This window comes from Petaurus breviceps, unplaced genomic scaffold, assembly GCF_028583685.1.
Source record: "Petaurus breviceps papuanus isolate PSGF00001 unplaced genomic scaffold, PetGlider_PUasm1.0 186, whole genome shotgun sequence".
Lineage (NCBI taxonomy): Eukaryota > Metazoa > Chordata > Mammalia > Diprotodontia > Petauridae > Petaurus > Petaurus breviceps.
In genome coordinates, this window is record NW_027185798.1 from 54,814,406 (window position 1) to 54,831,604 (window position 17,199).

General features: G+C 36.5%; 1 long non-coding RNA gene and 1 other non-coding gene across 2 annotated transcripts in view; both read left to right on the top strand.

The window, feature by feature from the left end:
* Window positions 1-17,199, top strand: part of LOC138162934 (uncharacterized) — a 79,412-nt gene that overhangs the window by 32,876 nt on the left and 29,337 nt on the right. The window lies entirely within an intron of this gene.
* Window positions 12,702-12,807, top strand: LOC138162981 (U6 spliceosomal RNA). Its single transcript, XR_011168779.1, has one exon. It is a non-coding gene; the product is annotated as a U6 spliceosomal RNA (small nuclear RNA).

Here is a 17,199-nt window from a genome sequence, read left to right on the forward strand (position 1 = left end):
AAGGAAGGAAGGAAGGAAGGAAGGAAGGAAGGAAGAAAAAGTTAAAACTAGTAGTCTTCATTCTGTATTCAGACAACATCATGTTCTTTCCCTGGAGGCAGATAGTATTTTTCTTTTTTTATTCCTTTTAATTAATTTATTCATTTTTAGTTCTTAACATTCATTTCCATAAGATTTTGAGTTACAATTTTTTTTCTCCCCATCTTTCCTATACCCCACCCCAAATTAGCAAACCCACTGAATACCCCTTCCCCCAATCCATTATCCCCTACATCCTCCCCCATGACTGTAATGGGAATGTAAATTTGGAAGATCTTCCCTGCTCCTAGGCTAAAGTGCACCTGAAGCCTGGGGTGGGAGGCTTGTTTTTCAGGCTATACTTTCTGATTGGCCAGTGGGTCCAGTTGTTACATTCTCTGAGCCAGGAGAAGGCTATATAAGCCCTGATGTGTAGCTTTGTTTTGGGGGCTCACTTTGAGAAGTGTTCTGTGATTTGATATGGATTCTGGGAAGCCGTTGTCCAGAGCCCCCAAGCTTAGAAAAACCCAGATGTTGAAACCCAGATGTTGATTTGGTATGGATGTAATGGTTGGACAGTTTGGAAAGCTGTCTACTTGATCTGTTTCTGTCTTGATAATTCTGCCTGTATACTTTGAAGTTCAGGGTGCTGACCTTTTCCCCCTGAACGAGGTAAACGATATGTTTGACTGATTAAAGTAAGCTTGTTAACCCATTTTGAGTTGCTTTCCTTTAACAAAGCAGATCCAAGAACCTGTATGGGCAGCCACCCTGAGGATGCTTGGGGTGTTTGCTGCTACAATGACCCCCTAGCTTTCTTACAGGGCAAGACAGACCTCTATACCCCAGTACCTCTACATCTTATTTCCCAGTTACATGTAAAAAAATTTTTTTAAACATTTGTTTTTAAAACTTTGAGTTCCAGATTTTTTCCCCTCCTCACCTGCCCCCACTGGGAAGACAAGCAATTCAATATAGGTTGTACATGTGTAGTTACACAAATCATTTCCATAGTTGTCATATTGTGGAAAACCAGCTTTATTTCCCTCCATCCTATCCCGCCCCCCCCCCATTTATTCCATTTTCTCCTTTGACCCTATCCGTTTTCAAAAATGTTTGCTTCTAACTACCCTCTCCCCCAATCTGCCCTCCCTTCTATCATCCACCCTCCTATCACCTGCCCCCAATTTTCCTGTAGGGTAAGATATCCAATATGATATGAGTGGGTATGTTATTCCCTCCTTAAGCCAAATTCAATGAGAGTAAGGTTTTTCCATTCCCTTTCACCTTCCTGTTCTCCTCCTCCATTGTAACAGTTTTTTCTTGCCTCTTTTATACGAGATAATTTACTTATCTATCTCCTTTATCCCTCTCCCAATAAACTCCTCTCTCACCTCTCAATTTTATTTTTTAGATATCATCCCTTCATATTAAAATCATCCTGTGCCCTCTGTCTATGTATACATGAACATACATATGCCCACACTCAGATATATATATTTATATACACATATACCTTCCTATACATACATACATATGTATGTATATACACACGCACGCACACACACACATGTATTCCCTTCGACTATCCTCATACTGAGAACAGTCTTATGAGTTACAATTATCATTTTTCCATGTAGGGATGTAAATAGTTCAACTTTAATAAGTTCCTTATGATTTCTTTTTCCTGTTTACCTTCTCATGCTTCTCTTGCTTCTTGTATTTGAAAGTCAAATTTTCTGTTCAGCTCTGGTTTTTTCATCAAGAATGCTTGAAAATCCTCTGATTCATTGAATGACCATATTTTCTGCTGTAACATTATACCCAGTTTTTCTGGGTAGGTGATTCTTGGTTTTAGTCCTAGTTCCTTTGACCTCCAGAATATCATATTCTAAGCCCTTTAATTCCTTAGTATAGAAGCTGCTAGGTCTTGTGTTATCCTGATTGTGTTTCCACAATACTCAAATTATTTATTCTTGACTGCTTGCAGTATTTTCTTTTTGACCTGGCAACTCTGGAATTTGGCTATAATATTCCTAGGAGTTTCCTTTTGGGGATCTTTTTCAAGAGGCGATCAGTGAATTCTTTCAATTTCTATTTTGCCCTCTGGTTCTAGGATATCAGGGCAATTTTGCTTGATAATTTCTTTCAAGATTGCATCTAAGCTCTCTTTTTGGTCATGGCTTTTAGGTAGTCCAATAATTTTTAAATTATCTCTCCAGGATCTATTTTGCAGGTCAGTGGTTTTTCCAATGAGATATTTCACATTGCCTTCTTTTTTTTTTTTCATTTGTTTGGGTCTGTTTTATAGTATCTTGATCTCTCATAAAGTCATTAGCTTACAATTGCTCCAGTCTAATTTTGAAGGAGTTATTATCTTCAGAGAGTTTTTGAGATTCCTTTTCCATCTGGCAAGTTTGACTTTTTAAGGCATTCTTCTCCTCACTGGCTTTTTGAGCCTCTTTTGCCATCTGAGTTAGTCTATTTTTTAACGTGTTATTTTCTTCAGTATTTTTTTGGGTCTCCTTTAGCAGGCTGTGATGGGAATCCAGCTACTGTCACCACACCCATTCCCAGAGAAACAGGTGTGTCCTTGTATTCAGTCACAATCACATCATCCATCTAGCCCAAGATAGGACCACAATACTTACATATCTGTCTTAACCAGACAGGACCACAATAGCTAGCCAGTTGAAGGGCAGAATGACCAGAATGTTTAACCACTGAACCCTAGATGGGACCCCCTCCTCCATTACCCAATCCCTTAAGAAACTCTTGCCTTTTTAATATAATCATATTCCTCTATTCTATGTGAATTTCTGTTATGTAATTGCATCAATACCTTATAAAAATCCTTCTTGCTTTCTCTAAAGCTGCTGGTTCCTCTTGGAACTTAACCCACTTCATGAGAGGCATCAATCTCAATAAATGCCTATACTTGGATTAGAGGTGGTCTGACTTAATTCATTGAGATGGTTCCACCACAACACATCATGAAACTGCAACAGTTTTTGGGTGGACAAAGCCCCCACCTCAACAGTTTTTGGCATATCTGGATTTAAACTGCAACAATTTGGTTTTCTTCTTTCCTTTTTAAATCAAGCTAATCAATAGTTAACTATTTTTTTTAAAACAGCTTTTTATTTTATTAGTTCAATATTTTTTTACTTTCAATTTTATTCATCTCTTCTTTGATTTTTAGAATTTCTAAAGTGGTGTTTAATTGAGGATTTTTATTTTATTCTTTTTCTAGTTTTTCTTTAGTTGAATGCCTAATTCATTGAACTGTTCTTTATTTTATTGATGTACTTGTCTAGAGATATACATTTTTCTCTAAGTATTTCTTAAGCTGCATCTCATACATTTTGTTATGTTGTCTCATTGTTGCCATTCTCTTTAATGAACTTATTGATTATTTCTATGATTTGTTCTTTGACCAACTTATTCTTTAGAATTTGATTATTTGGTTTCAAATTAATCTCTAATCTATCTTTCTACTGTCCTTTATTGGATGTAAATTTTATTACATGATCTGAAAAGGATACATTTAATCTTTCTGCTTTTCTGCATTTGTTTGTGAGGTTTTTATGCCTTAATAAAATAGTCAGTTTTTGTGTAGTTGCCATGTACTGCCAAGAAAATGTATATTCCTTTCTATTCCTGTTCAGTTTTCTTAAAAAAAATCTATATCTAATTTTTCTAGAATTCTATTCACCTCCTTAATTTCTTTCTTGTTTATTTTGTGTTTAGATTTATTTAGTTCTAAGAGAGGAAAGTTGAGGTGCCCCACTAGTGTAGTTTTATTGTCTATTTCCTCCTGTGATTCATTTATTTAACTTCTTAAAAAAATAGATGCTATATCATTTGGTGCATATATGTTTAGTTTTGATATTATTTCATTGTCTGTGGTAACTTTTGTCGGGATATAGTTTCCTTCCTTATCTCTTTTAATTACATCTATTTTTGCTTTTGCTTTGTCTGAGATCATGTTTTCTCCCCCTGCTTTTTTTTATTTCAGTTGAAGCATAATAGATTCTGCTCTAGTGCCTTATTTTTACTCTGTTTGTCTCTGTGCTTCAAATGTGTTTCTTGTACACTGTATATTGTTAGATTCTGTTTTTTAATACATTCTGCTCTCCACTTCTTTTTTATGGGTGAGTTCATCCCATTCACATTTACAGTTATGATGACCAAACTGAAAGTTTCTCTTTATCCTGTTTTCACCTGTTTATCTCTCTCTCTCTCTCTCTCTCTCTCTCTCTCTCTCTCTCTCTCTCTCTCTCTCTCTCTCTCTCTCCCACCTTTTACCCTCTTCCCCATCACAAGTGTTTTACTTCTGGTTACTGCCTCCTCTGATATACTCTCCTTTCTATCAGTCCTTCCCTCTTCTCTTATCCCTATCCCTTTTTTCTCCCCTATTGGGTAAGATAGATATCTATATACAACTGAGTGTCTGTGTTATTCACTCTTTGAGCCAATTCTGTTGTGAGTAAGGCTCAAATGTTCCTCATCACCCCACACCCCTATCTTCCTTTCCTTTGTAATAGCTAGGTATGAAAGACCTATTTATACCTCTTTTATGTGAGATAATTTATCCCATTCTATCTCTCCCTTCCCTCCCCTCTCAGTACAATCTTCTTTCTCTTCCCTTAATTTTGTTTTGTATTTTGGATGCCATTTCATCATAGTCACCTCACACCTGCATTGTCTATGCAGTCTCCTTCCAATTGCCCTTATTGTGATAAAGTTCTTAAGTCATCTTGCTATGTAGGAATGTGAACAGTTTAACATTATCGAATATCTTATGTTTTCTCTTTTTTGTTTCTGTTTTCCTTTTTTATATTTCTCTTAAGGATTGCATTTGAAGATCACTTATTTTATTCATCTCTGATCTTTTGATTAGGAATGCTTGAAAGTCCTCTATTTCATTAAATATCCATTATTGCCTCTGAAGGATTATACTGTCCTTTTCTGGGCAGGTGATTCTTGATTGTAATTCTATCACCTTTATCTTCTACCAGTTCTTTGATGTAGAAGCTACTGCATCCTGTGTAATCCTGAGTGTAGCTCCACAATATTTGAATTGTTTCTTTTTGGCTGCTTACAGTATTTTCTCCTTGATCTGGGAGCTCTATAATTTGGCTATAACATTCCTGGGAGTTTTCATTTTGTGATCTCTTTCAGGTGGTGATTGGTAGATTACTTTAAATTCTATTTTGTCCTGTGTTATTAGGATATCAGGGCAGTTTTCTTTGATAATTTCTTGAAAGATGCTCTCTAGCTTCTTTTTGATCATGGCTTTCAAGTAGTCTAATAATTTTTATATTGTCTCTCCTGGATCTATTTCCCAAGTCAGTTGTTTTTTCCAATGAGAAATTTCACATTTTCTTTTCTTTTCTATTTTTAAATTTTGTTTTATTGTTTCTTGATGTCTCATGGAGTCATGTGCTTCCACTTGCCCAACTGTAATTTATAAGGAATTATTTTCTTTGGTGAGGCTTTTGTATCTCACTTTCCATTTGTCCAATTATATTTTTAAGGAGTTATCTTTGGTGAATTTTTGTATATGTTTTCCCATTTTTTTTATTTCTTTTACCAAGCTATTGATTCTTTTTAATGATTCTCTTGCATTAGTCTCATTTCTTTTTCCAATTTTTTTCTACTTCTCTTATCTCATTTTCAAAATCCTTTTTAAGATCTTCCAGGGGTTGTTTTTTGGGCCTGAGACAAATTTATATTTTTCTTTGAGGCTTTGTATGTAGCCATTTTGACACTGTTGTCCTCTTCTAAGTTGTGCCTTGATCCTCCCTGTCACCATCGCAACTTTCTGCAGTCAAGTTCTTTTTTGTTTTTGCTGGGTTTTTTTCTGCCTATTTCATGACTTTTTACTGTTATATAAGAATTGTGCTCTGTTCCTGCACTGTCCCAAGCTTCTTGTGCCAGGGCTTGGGGCCTTGCTGTTAGCCTTCATGGGGCTTCAGGGCCAATCTGCTGGTTTGCATTGGAGGGAGGAGACTTTCTGCTGTCCGGTGCTGAGGTGCAGGGCCTCCTAATTGGCTTGTCCCACTGTTGGCTGGCCTGCAGGGCAGAGTCTTGTTGCCTGGATGATGCCTTGCTGCTGGTTGTCTCTGGGGGTGGGGTCTCTCTTCTGGTCAGTAATGGGGGTGGGTGGGACCTCCCTGGTGACCTACATGGGTCAGAGTGGGCCTAGGGGAAGCCTTGCTATGCTGCTGGTCTGGGGATGCTGGCTTGCCTCAGAAACCTGCTGACTTGCATAGGTATGAAGCCTCACTGGTGGATTGCTCCGGGGCTCAAAGCATTCCTTCAGGCTCCCTACAGTATAACCTAGAGATGTTGCTTGTTTACCAGTATACCCTCCTATCTCAGTAAGACAGACCTTTCCTGCTGTGCTGGCAAGTTGCTTCCCTGCTCATAAATTTGTTCTGAGACATTTTTCAAGGTTGTTTGAAGGGGATTTGGGAGGACTCCAGGAGCTCCTTTTTCAATCTTCCATCTTGGCACCAGAAGACCTCAAAACATTATTTTGATATTTATTAGGTAACAATGTGGAATACCCTCATTTTAGAGGCAAGATGAAAAAATCACTTTATTTGGAATCAATACATGAGTTCAAATCCTACCTCAGTTTAGACAAGCAATTTAATTTCCCTATGCCTTGTTTTCTTAGTTGTTCTGGGGACTTAATTTAGATATTTTCTTATGTGCATTTGGTGGTGATACTGGTGGTAGTGTTGTGGTATGTGTTTGTATGTGTTTATTAGTGCATATTGGGGAGAATAGGGTATGTGAAGAAGGATATGAAGCTGCTTCCAAGTCCCTGGAATATATGAGTTTAAATATTGCAGATTGGAAGTGATGGACTTGACATTTTAATGGTTGGGAAGGGAAACCTTAGGATTTATGCAATTCTTCCTCAATTAAGGGAATGATAATAATCCTGAACCTAATCTCATTCTTGGCAGAAGAAAGCACAGAGAGATCTGAATGTATAATGCTTCATAGTAGCATATAGGGTTACTTTCCCAAGCATTTTCTTAAAGTAAATTTCTAAAAAAGTCATAGAGCATCATATTACTACTTTTGCTATAGAGCTTAGCAGGGAAACTGTGAAAAAAGGCCATCAAGAGACACAGACAGTAGTCGCTTTGGGAAAAACCATAGTCTTATGTTTTTTATTAATGTTATATATTTTTACAGAATCTCAGGTGCTGAGTTGGATGAGATTATATGCAACTAACTGGCTCAGCTCTAGATTTATGAGTCTATTATCTCCTGCTACTTAAAAGACATGTCCATAGATACTTCAAACTGAACTTATCCAGTGCTGAACTCTTGTCTCCTAAACATACTATTTTGACTTTATTATTGATACCTGTAGCATAACCATTCATTCAGTCGCTGATGACCTTTCATTTAGTTACCTTGTGGTTTATCTTTGACTCTTTCCTTTCCCTAACCATTCATAGTCAGTTATAAAAACCCACCAGCTTCATTTATACAATAGCATTCACACTCATCCCCTCCTCTCTTTAGTTGCAGGTACCACCCAAATACACACCCTCATTATCATAATAGCACCTACCTCCCAGAGTTGTTATGAGAATCAAAAGATAATATTTCTAAGGCACATAGCACAGTGTCTGCAGAAAGATGGTATTATTATAAATGCTAAATATCATCATCATCATCATCATTATAGACTATCTTGTCCATTTGACCACTAAAGAATAAGAATCCCCTTTACAGCACAACCCTTTTGCCCCAACAAATAGTAATTCAGCCTCTACTTGAAGACAGCAAAGGAGGGAGATCTCAATAACTCCTGAAGCAGCACATTTAACTTTGAATAGCTCTAATTGTTAGAAGGTTATTTCTAACATCAAGCCAAAATCTGTCTCGCTGTAGTTACCACCTTTTCCTTCCCATTACATCTTCTGAGGCCAAGCAAAACTATCACTCCTTTCATTGTCCCTCCTAATGTAGTCCATGTAGCAAGTGCTATCACTATTCACCTTGGATATTCAGAATGAGTTGGCAGTTCATCAGAACTCTTAGATCTTTATCATAAGATCTGTTTCTAGCCACACCCTGTATTTGTGAAGTTGGGTTTTTGAATCTGTTTACATTTCAAGCTCTGACTTTATAATCCTATGTCCAAAGTGAGACAGCTAATTTCAGAAATAAATCTCAGTTTTCTAAATTCCTAAAGCTTTGGACTCTTACCAAAAAAAAAGAAGCTTCTTCTGTTCTGATCGGACAAGGAGTCATGCAGACAAAGAAATTATCAGGGAATGGCTAAATTTTATAGATTTATTAAGTTTTAGCTAGAGGACTAACTGATCCTGAGTTTACTATTAACTGTTTAATTTGAAGCATAAGTAGTTAATCAATTTGAAATTTATAAATCACTTACTATGTGCCAAGCACTATCTTAAACACAGGGAATACAAAGAACAAGCAATCAGCCCCTCTTCTGGAGATACTTACATTCTAATGGAGGACACATTGTCTAAATTTATAGATAATGGGCAAAAGGAAGGCTTGGAACTATGGCTCTCAGCTGTACAACAGGCGATGAAGCCATTAATGCCAGGGGTGGGGCACTCTCGTCTTGATGGAAAGACTCATAGACTGGATTAACTCTTTTATGCAAATTATTTATCATTCTCATACTGCCTCAAGATTATTTTTATTTTAGCCTAAGATAAGTGGTGGATGTTTGAAATCTCTAACAAGCTAGCCCTGATTACTACAAGGCTGCTGAATTGGAAGAGATTTTTTGATTTTACATTTTAAATTTTAATTTTTCAGTTCCAAATTCTTTCCTTCCCTCTATTCCCTGACCCATTGAGAAAGCAAGAAATAATAATATCCATTATATGTGTAAAGTCATGCAAAACATTTCTACATTAACAAGATTGAGGAAAAAAATTCTTGAAAAATAAAGGGAAAAATTTTCTTAAATCTGCACACAGTACATCTGGATACATTTCTCTGGATATCATTTTTAGTCTGGAAGAGACTTTTTTGAAAGAACACAAGCTTCATCTAGTGGTAAATTTATAGGTATAAAAGGACCTGCCTAAGTCATTATAGATTTAAGAAAGAAGTAACTTTATACCAATACATTTACAATCAGGATTCTATACCTGCTCTCTTGAAACTGTTCTCTCTGAGGTCACTGATTACCTGCTAGTCAACTATCATTTCTACATAGATGACTCCCATATTTATCCCTCCTAGACTTCATTTATTCCTTTCAAAGTCCTTCATAACCTAGCTCCCAGTCTTCACTTGTTTCTAGCCTAATTACACCTTATTTCCTGACTTATATCCTTTGATCCAGTGACACTGACATCCTACATGTTCCAGAGCCCAACACTCCATAGCCCAGCATTTTCTCTGCTGTCTCCCATGCCTGGAATGTTCTTACCTCCTCCACTCCATCTATAGACTTCCCTGGCTTCCTTTAAATTCCAAACTAAAGTTCTGTCTTTTACTGGAAGCTTCCCTCAACCCCTCTTATTTCTGGAGTCTTCCCTCTGTTAATTATCTCCTATTTATCCTGAATACATCTTGCTTTGTATATATTTATATGTTGTTGCCTCCATTAGATTGTAAACTTCTCTAGGGTGAGTACTGTTTTTTTTTTTTGGAAGGGGCAAAGCAAGGCAGTTGGGGTTAAATGACTTGCCCAAGGTCACACAGCTAGTAAATGTCAAGTGTCTGAGGCCAGATTTGAACTCAAGTTCTCCTGACTCCAGGACCAGTGGTCTATTCACTGTGCCACCTACCTGCCCTGTAAGTTCTGACTTTTGCCTCCTTTGGTATCCCCAGTGCTTAGCATAGTGCCTGGCACATAATAGTGTTGAATCTTAGAGGTGCTGGAAACACAAAATAGAGACATGTGGGTCCTGCCCAAATGAATTCGACTTAAGCCTTCTTTCAGCCAAAGAAAAACAAAGTTTGTTAAATATTCGCCATATTGGCCAGACTCTTAAGGAATCTGAACATTTATAACAATAATGTAAGTGGGCCAGATTGAATCTGAGCACCTTCATGGAGGTCTAGATGGATCTTATATACAGAAACATTGTGGGAGGAGGGGTGTAGGGTTGGCCAAGTAGTCTGGAGTGATTGGAAGAGGCAGAGTTAAGTTGCTTAAGTTAAGTCACTTACACAAAGTCACACAGGTATTGAGTGTCATGCTTAGGGTTCTAACCCAAGGCATCTGGTTTCAGAGCTAGTGTTCTTTTCACTACCTTTGGTGAGTGGATAAGGTATGTAAAAGGTTCATAAATGAAGAGTTACCTCCCCCCCCCAGTTACAGATTATTTCTACCTCTCAAAATATGTTTGTGATTCTTTATTCTATCTTATATTGTGCTTATACCAAACCCCCATGACACATAGTAGGTACTTAATAAAATCTTTTGAATTGAAGTGTGTGTGTGTGTAAGTGTGTGTGTGTGAAAGAGCTATGCATAGCATATTACCTGGTTAGGGGAAGGAGAGAATGGGGTGAGAATTCCAGAAATAATGGGTAGGGGTTGAATCTGGCAGTAGAGGTTCTGATAGAAACTCTGAAGATTTCCTGCCCTAAATTTCCTGGTGGGGTTCCTGAGTTTATTATTCTATAGTTAACAAAAGACTAGTCATTGACAAGGGTTAAGGTAGTGCTGTTGTTCAACACAAAGCTCGCTGTCCAGTAATGGAACTTCTTTTCCCAAGCATTTCTTCAATAGAAGTGGGAGTGAGACAAGGCTTAATGTTTGAGAGCATATGCTGTCTCCATTTGTTCGTGAATATTTGGATGATGATTTTTTATGTTCCTAATATTATATTTTCAAATTATAAAAAATGAACCAGTATCTCAGTTGTTCAAAAATAGTTATTTTAAAAACAAATGTGAATATTTATGGCAGATGATCATACCCTTTCAGAAAGTGTAATTCTTTTAACTTTAAAACTTTTATGCTTTAAAGTAAGTAATATTAACCTGCTGGTTTCATTTTGTCTGCAAACTAAATTGGCAATGTCATTGGTTTCTAAATAATCACACCTTCCCATTCTACCTGCCCCAAAGAAGGTAAAATAAAATCATGCTGAATCATCAATATTTGTAGTTGGTTGGAGAGAGTAACTAATTGAGGAAACTACATCTTTTCTAACTGTATTCTAACCAGCATTACCTCTCACATTGGATCACCAGAAAAGACATTCTAAATTCAAATCTTTTTGAGGTTCAATGTTTACTCAAAACCACAGCATGTGAAGTGCCATTAGTGTCTTTATTTTTACCACCTATCCAGAAAATACATGAGTTTAAAACAAATGACATTCAGTCAAGCAGCTAGCAAATAAAGTGATGATAAAACAGTCCCCTCGTTTCACGAGTTATGCTTTCTCGTACCACTAGTTTGTGTGCATGTTGGTGGGAAAGGGAGAGGGGAGGATACACACAGAGAACATGTGTGACTAAGTAACAGATGCTTAGATCATTAATGTGACCTGGGAATGGATATGAAGAGGCATATCATCAATCACCAAGTGTGTATTAAGTGTCTTGTTTGTGGCAGGCACTGTGACAAGCACTTTACAAATATCTCATTTGATTGTTACAACAACCCTCTGAAATAGGTGCTGTTATCATCCCCACTTTATAGGTTAAGATCAGTTCCCTCCTTTGGAGAGCCAGTATGTGATTCCAGACAGTTATCTGACTTAGGGTTAGACATTTATTATAACTATCATTTAACTATTTATGAGGATCCTGTGCCCACAAAAATACAATTCAAATGAACAAAAATAACAAAACACACCTCAGTACACAATAAGAGCTATGTAGAGACTTGGAGGGGGGGGAGCAGTGGAAATGCAATCTGCTTTGACTAGTATGTGAATGGGGTTGAGTAAGGGACAAAAAATATATATTGGGAGGAAAAAAACCTACCTTCTTGAACCACATTCCTCCCCCCATCTTTCGTTTATTTATTTATTTATTTTTACATTTTGCATATTTGTTACTAACAAAACAAACCTGGTTTTTGCACTATATTCCAACCAGCATAGAATCTCACTGCCTCCCCATATGCCAAACATGTAATGCATTTATTAAACATATCTTTACATTTTAAAATATATTCCTGAACCAGAAAACATAGCACTGTTTGGATAATGGATTCTGAAAATGATCAGGCTAGTACTCTGTTGCAGTCCTGGTATATACTCTATAAATGGTAATTTTAATTTCTGTTGTGAAATACAATTAATAAGAAAAAAGATATTATGATTCTAGAACACATAAAGAACAGTTCACAAAAAATAAAACAGAAAGTGGAAGTTAATTCATATTGAGTTGCCATATAAGATTTTTTTTTCTTTTTGTAAAGTTTTTGCATGACTCCACTCTGCAAAATAATCTAAACCTAGAAACAGACTGGACATAAATACTAATACATTAATCCCTGATCTTCTCATCCCTAAAAGTAAATTCCACACCTAGAGCAAAGAATCTAGAGTTCTTCCTTCCTTTAATTTTGCCTACTCAGAGGTGCAGGGTCAAATCACAAAGACATGGAATTTCAGACTACATATTTTATCATTACTGTTGTATGTGCCATCATCCTTCCAGTTACCTAGTTTAGCAATATCAATATAATCATGCTCACTTTGGCAGCACATATACTAAAATTGGAATGATACATATAAGATTAGAAGGCCCTTGTGCAAGGATGACATGCATATTTGTGAAGCATTCCATATTGTTATGATTTTTATTATATTAAATTGAAAAGTTTTTGCACAAATGAAACCAAGGCAGCCAAAATTAGAAGGGAAGCAGAAAACTGGGAAACAATTTTTACAGCCAGTGTCTCTGATAAAGGCCTCATTTCTAAAATATATAGAGAAATGAGTCAAATTTATAAGAATACAAGTAATTGCACAATTAATAAATGATCAAAGGATATGAACAGGCAGTTTTCAGAGGCAGAAATTAAAGCTATCTATAGTCATGTGAAAAAAATGCTCTAAATCACTACTGATTAGAGAAATGCAAATCATAACAACTCTGAGGTACCACGTCAAACCTGATAGATTGGCTAACATGACAGAACAGGAAAATGACAAATGTTGGAGAAGATCTGGGGAAATAAGAACACTAATGCATTATTGGTGTTGTTGTGAACTGATCAACCATTCTGGAGAGGAATTTGGAACTATGCCCAAAGGGCTATAAAACTGTGTATACCCTTTGATCCAATAATAACACTTTTAAGTCTGTATCCCAAAGAGATCATAAAACGGGAAAAAGACACACATGTACAAAAATATTTATAGTAGCTCTTTTTGTGGTGGCAAAGAATTGGAAATGGAGGGAATTTCTATCAGTTGGGGAATGGCTGAACAAGTTGTGGTATATGAATGTAATGGAATACTATTGTACTATAAGAAATGATGAGCAGGTAGACTTCAGAAAAACCTGGAAGGACCTATATGAACTGATGCTGAGTGAAATGAACAGAACCAGTAGACCATTGTATGAAGTACAGCCACATTGTGCTATGACTGACTTTGGTAGATTTAGCTCTTCACAACAGTGCAAGGATCTAAGACAACTCCAGAAAACTCACAATGGAAAATTCTATCCACATACAGAGAAAGAACTTTGGACTCTGAATGCAGATGGAAGCATACTTTTTGCTCTTCTTTTCTTTTGTTGTTTTGTTTCTTCTTTCTTGTGGTCCCTTACATTAGTTCTAATTCTTCTTTACATCATGACTAATGTGAAAATATGTTTAATGTGAATGTATAAGTAGAGCCTATATTAGATTGCATGTCGTCTTAGGGAAAGGAGAGGAGAGGGAAGAAGAGAAAATTTAAAACTCAAAATCTCATGGAAGTGAATGTTGAAAACAAAAAAAATTAATTATATTTTTAAAATGTAGCTTTCACCATATATATACCTGCAAGAAATAAAAATTTAAAAATATATATCAGTATCATCCTTGATTCTTCATTTGTCCTACATATTCAGGTAGTTTTGTGGTTTCTAAGTATACAACATATCTTAAATGCATTTCCTTTTCTCTTTTCACAAAATCACGGTCTTAGTTCAAACTCCAATTACCTTTTGCCTGGAATATTGCAATACCCTTCTAATTGGTTTCCATGCACCCTGTCTTTCTCTAATCCAATAGGTTGTCTACATAGCTATTAAAATTATGGTTTTATATTATAGGTCTGACCATAACACATCCCACCACCCCTACTCAATAAACTCTTTTGGTTCCCTATTACTTTTAGGATCAAAATATAAACTCATTTATTTAATGTTTAAAACTTCAGCATCTGGCACCTTTCATTCATTCCAGTTTTCTTATGCATTACCTACTCCAATCCACCCATACTCATTTATCGTCTTACTATTCCTTGCACACCATATTCCATCTTCCTCCTCTGTGTCTTTGCACTGGCTATCCTCTATGCCTCGAGTACTCTCTCTTTCCTTGTCTCCACCTCTTAGTATCCTTGTATTTCTTCAGTACAGTTCAAATAACATCTTCTTCGTAAGGTCTTTCCTGATCTCCCCAGCCAATAGTGCTTTCCTCCCAAGGGTAGCATCCTGCTAATTATGAAGTATTTAAGGGACTTTACTGGTGTATACAATGCATCAGATCCTTCCTTTATTTTAATTTAAGATCCTCGTTTTTGAAAGCAATATTTGGACCTCAGTCTTCAGACTACAATAATAGAAGCACTAATAGAAGGAAAGTAGAAAATGGAACCAGAGGAACCATGAGGTAAACAAGACAAGATGAACAAGTGTTAGAGTAGAGGACTCAGCAAAAACAGTCTACATGTGAATTATATCCACCTAATACCTCCTTTGTGCCAAATCCAATATATACAATAATAATAAAATGAGGAAAGTAAACATTCTTTGCCATTCTTCTAGTACGAATAGAGACTCTTGCTGGGTAAATACGTGATCTATAGCTCAAGTAGTCTTTTTAAAATCACAATTCGAAAAATTCTCTATAGATTTTTTTTAAAAGCCTTAACTTTATCTTTTCCCTCCTGTGATTGCTTCATATGCACTCTTGCCTTTAAACTACTTGGGACCCAATGCTCACTTTCGTGCACTCAAGGACACAAGGGGGCATCGCCATTGATATTTTTGGAAAATAAGTACTGAAGGAAATTCTGGCCAAGAGGAGAGAATGAAGCATGCATTGCTGAAGCAACTACATTAGTTAATGTTTGACTGAATCTTAAATAGAAGGAATGATTTTTGTTTCCTTTATTATGTTCATAAAGTAAATAATTATGGCTTTGGTATTTAATTTAAGGCAAATCTATTTAAAATATCATTAAAGCTGCAGTGAAAATGTTGTTCACCTTTTAATAGCATCCTGAGACAGCTAATGGTTTGTGATTTCAGAGAACAACATGAAAATTTTACAACACCATATTTTTTTATAGGATAAAATAAGATACATTTACTTACACCAATTTTGGTATTGAATTCCTTCCTGGCAGAGTTGTTTAATCATCAATCCCAAACTAAGAAGTAGTTGAAAAGATAAACATTTAAGTCAACAGGCTTTCTTAGTACTATGTTATTACTTACATATTCACTAAAATGTAAAAATGTTTCTAGTGATATCATTTCTCTCTATAGTATTTCAACTCAATTAGGTTTAGACTATAATTTTTCTTAATTCCAAAACAAAAAGACATAGCAGAAACAACATCATTCTCTTGTTGAGGCAATTTGGGGTATTTATCTCAGAGAAGAGAAAACTTAAGGGAGACAAGACATCTGTCTTCAACATGTGAAGGACTATCACATAGACATTTACCAATCTACGTAAAAGTTTTTCCCACCCACCAACCTGTTATTACAATAAATTTGGAAGAATATTAGCCCTGGCTCAAGGATTCAGGTTACCTTGAGTATAGAGTGTGAAAATTTAAGGGAAAAATAAAACTGTAGAACAGATAAAGATGTCTTTATGTGAGCATTTATAAACTTTTTTTTTTTTAAAGCAATCGGGGTTAAGTAACTTGCTCAAGGTTACACAGCCAGTTATTTCTGGGTGTGGTGCCGAGTATTCGAGCCTGGATTTGATCCAGGTCATCCCGACACTGGAGCTGGTGCTCTTACTTGCTGAGCCACCTGGCTGCCCCTAAGCAATGGGGGTTAAGTAACTTGCTCAAGGTTACATAGCCAGGTGTTTCTGGGTGGGTGTTAAGTGTCTGAGCCCGGGATTCGATCTGATCATTCCAACACTGGAGCTGGTGCTCTTACTCGCTGCACTACCTGGCCACCCCTATAGACTTTTTTTTTTAAAGAAAGTGGAATAAGATAGTGAAAAAGTGGGACAGCTAGATGGTGCAGTGAATAGAGGACCGGCCCTGGAGTCGAGGCCCTGAATTCAAATTTGGCCTCAGACACTTGAAACACTTACAAGCTATGTGACCTTGGGCAAGTCACTTAACTCTAATTGCCTTGCCTTCCCCCCTTCAAAAAAAAGATAATGAAAGAGTAATTTTGGAAGACTAAACTTGAAGTAATATGCAGGATTGACTAAAATTGAAGAACTTTGAAGGTCAGGAACCTAACTGGAAGACTGTTTCAATGATTCAGTTTTAAATTATTAAGGAGCACAAAAGGAATGGAGAGGAAAGGAAGAATCCTAGAGATACTGTGAAGGAATAGGACTTAGGAGGTGATTAGGTATGGGATTTTATGTTTTAAGTCCTGATGACAATGCATTCTGTGTTATTCTCAAGGCGTGAATCCAAGTAGAAGTGAGGGGGAAAATACTCAAAACTTGACAAGTTTAATGGCTTCTACCCATTATAACTTTTTCACGTGGCCATATATAATCTTGCCACCAACAGTCTAGAAAGCATTGCCCCACTGTGATATCTTACTAAAGACTTAGTCCTAAGATCATAGGTTTAGAATTCGAAGGAATTGTAGAAGTCATCATTCCAACCCTCTCAATGTAAACAGAGAGAGAGAGAGAGAGAGAGAGTGTGATAGTAATGGCAATTAAAGATTCCCCTGTATTGGCTTGGTTTTCAAATTGATTGTGTTAAAACCCAGAGTTTGTTAATCCCACCTGTGGGATGGGCTTGTTGATGTGAA